Here is a 3,240-nt window from a genome sequence, read left to right on the forward strand (position 1 = left end):
GGTCGGTGCATGACGTAATGGTCACGGGACTCCAGCTTCTTCTTCAACAGCTTGAACACCCAGGAACGCATGCAAGATTTCTGTTCTTAGACTTCAGCTGAGTGTTAAACATGAGCATCCTAGGACAGCTAAACAACAAATTACTCCAACTCGGCATGCAAAAGCTCCACCTACCAGTCGATCGCCAACTTCTTCACTGGCAGAGAGCAGCAGGTGAGGTTGGGAAAGTTGTCTCAAACACCCAGATCATCAGTACAGGCATTCCACAGGGCTGTGTCCCCTCACCATTGCTCTTCTCTCTGTACACGGATGACTGGACCTCCACGGACCCCTCAGTCAAAATCTTGAAGTATGCAGATGACACTACAGTCATTGGTCTCATCCACGATGGTGATGAGTCTGCTTACAGACAGGTGGTTGATCAGGTGGTTCTTTGCATCAGCCACAATAACCTGGTGCTGCACACAGCAAAAACAGTGGAGATGACAGTGGACTTAGGGAAGAGCCTCCAGCCCTGACACCACTCACCGTCCTGGACAGAACTGTGGTGGCAGTGGAGTCCTGCAAGTTCCTGGGCACAACAATTACCAGGGACCTGAAGTGGGACAGCAACATCAGCTCCATCATTAAGAGAGCCTAGCAGAAGATGTACTTCCTGTGTCAGCTGAGGAAGTTCAACCTGCCCCAGGAGCAGATGGTGCGGTTCTACACAGCCATCACAGAGTCTGTCATCACCACGTCCATCACAGTGTGGGGCAGGTCAGCTACCGAGCATGACCTCCACAGACTGCAGCACATCATCAGGTCTGCACAGAGGACAATTGGGTTTAAGTTGCCTGCACTGCTGGAACTGCATAGACCCCTCTCACCCTGGACACCACCTGTTCCAGCTCCTTCCCTCAGGCCAGCGCTTCAGCCAGATGAGGATAAGGACATCCAGGCTACAAAGGAGCTTCTTCCCACAAGCCATCATTCTCAGAACAGTTAAAATATTGCACATAAATAATGTTCCAACTTCAAACTGCACTTCTACATATACTGATAAATAGTATCAACTCAACTCCATCCTCTGGAACTGCCAACACAGACCAATGTTTGTTCTAGCATCTTACTCACCTGCCATGTTACCCCACTGATCTCACCGTCACCTCATTGATCCCCTTTCTCTGCCACTATACACCCTTTAACTGCTGCTGTACTCAGCACTTTAACTTTGGACTCATACTTTGCACACTGTAAGGTTTACAGGTATGACTGTGTGTGTGTGTGTGTGTGTGTGTGTGTGTGTGTGTGTGTGTGTCTGAGTGAATGTGTGTGTGTGACTGAGCGAGTGATGGTAGGAATGCATGTTTTATTTTATTTTGTTGATTTTATATTTATTTTATCTTATTCCCTGCATGTGAATGTCTGTCTGATACTGTGCTCTGTGAACTCCTGTAACCAAAACCAAATTCCTTGTATAGGAAGCATACCAGGCCAATAAAGCTTGATTCTGATTCTGATTCTGATTTACAATGCATCCAGCTTACCAGCTGGTTTTGACTAAGAAATCAGATTTAATTGAACCCACGGCTGCATGTTCAACCCCTGAAGTTACCGTTTTAGCCAAACCTGTGGTAGCTGAGACAGAAATGCTGCTAAGCTAATGACAAAGTAAGAGTTCCTGTGTCGTTTCCTCAAGCAAGAATTAAGATGGGTTCTAGACTACACAGGCTTTTGAATAGTGTGTATTTAGTCCAGGACTGGGCTTAATCCCTGTCTGGGAAACTGATCTTAAATTAAACTGCAGCTTAGCTAATAACAGTACAGTTGTCTGAGATGTTTTGGTGAAACCACTCATTGTGCAGCAGTTGGTGCCGAGAGCCTCAGATCAGTCTTCGGGCCAGCCTTCTTAACGATGTCCAGGTGAGGTTCACACCTGAGCTCCATCACTGCTGCTATTTAATGACCCTTCCGCAGTGCAGTGTAGCATGGTTGTCTTTAGGTTGGGTTTTTGGTGATCTTCAGGATGGTTTCTCAGAGAGTCATTGTGGGTTTTCTTCTGATTGTGCTGATCTCTAATGGTGAGTTCACCTCTGAGGTTCTGGTGTGTAGCTGGTCTGTATGTTAAGCACTTTGGCTGATCCTCTCTTGTTGCAGTGTTGGGGTCTCTGGCTGAGCGTGAACAGGCACGTGCAGAGGGGCTTATCCTATCACGGCTGATCAGAAACTACAGAGGTTTGAACATTTTCACACTTCACTGGATGATTATTATTATTATTATTATTATTATTATTATTATTATTATTATTATTGCAGCTGTTATCATGTCTCATGGTGGAAAAGAAATTTGAGTAAGAAACCAATTTGAGTCTTTGCTTCCATCAGCATATGAACTGGCAGTTTCAAGGCATGTGTGCCCAATCCTGATCCTGGAGATCTCCCATCCTAACCTGGTTTTACTTGTGCCATGTTGATCTTTCTGTCCAGAGACCAATGGTGGAGCAGAACAGCTGTTCCGGGTGGTTAGAGATGAACGTTCAGTTGATGATGATTATGATTCAGGCTCTGGAAACTGACGTGGTGCTGACGTGAGATGAACGCCTTGAGGTAAAGTGAGATTTCAGGCTGGGTTCCTCACTGCCAGGTGTGGAGCTACTGCACTACCAGCATTCAGCGGTTCTGCTGATCCAACATCCCATGAGTTGTGGTGCCTTTGTTGGAGCAGAATGAACCCTAATCTGTGCTGGAGCTTTAGCATCTGCAGTGGGGGAATTAATTTAGATTTGCCCAAGATGCAACATCCTGAATTGAGCTTTGCTTTGTGTGCCTGTTCCAGGGAAAGCTGTCCACATGAGGTTGCCAACATCCCATGATCCTGCAGCATCTGAGCATGTGTGGTGGTCAGCCTGCATGACCTCACAGGGTCCAGCTTCATGCCTCATGGATTCTTTGTCTTGGAATAAATGTTTTCCTCAACTGCTGTGGCTTTTCAATGTATTTCTAAATGGAGCCTGCAAGAATGGGTGCTAGTTGGGGCTGTCTTGAGACTGCATGGTCTAGCTATTATTCTTGCTTAGTGATCATGCCTGGAGACCAGGTGTCAACCCTTGTTCTGCAGGGCTCCCTTCCTGCAGAACTCGATTCCAAACTGCATCTAACCTGCTGGGCTTTAACATTGATACATCTGATGTAGCTAGTTGCTGTCCTATGAAGAAGCTGCTTAGCTGGAGTGGATGAGACTACGGTTGGAACAAGACC

At 46.4% G+C, this 3,240-nt stretch overlaps 1 long non-coding RNA gene across 1 annotated transcript; it reads left to right on the forward strand.

Annotated features, from left to right (window-relative positions):
* The first annotated feature begins 1,955 nt into the window (after nt 1–1,955).
* On the forward strand, nt 1,956–2,962 carry LOC108414612. Its single transcript, XR_001856884.2, has 4 exons — nt 1,956–2,063; nt 2,140–2,217; nt 2,470–2,589; nt 2,819–2,962. It is a non-coding gene; the product is annotated as an uncharacterized LOC108414612 (long non-coding RNA).
* Nucleotides 2,963–3,240: the final 278 nt, after the last annotated feature.

The sequence above is a fragment of the Pygocentrus nattereri genome, chromosome 9, assembly GCF_015220715.1.
Source record: "Pygocentrus nattereri isolate fPygNat1 chromosome 9, fPygNat1.pri, whole genome shotgun sequence".
NCBI lineage: Eukaryota > Metazoa > Chordata > Actinopteri > Characiformes > Serrasalmidae > Pygocentrus > Pygocentrus nattereri.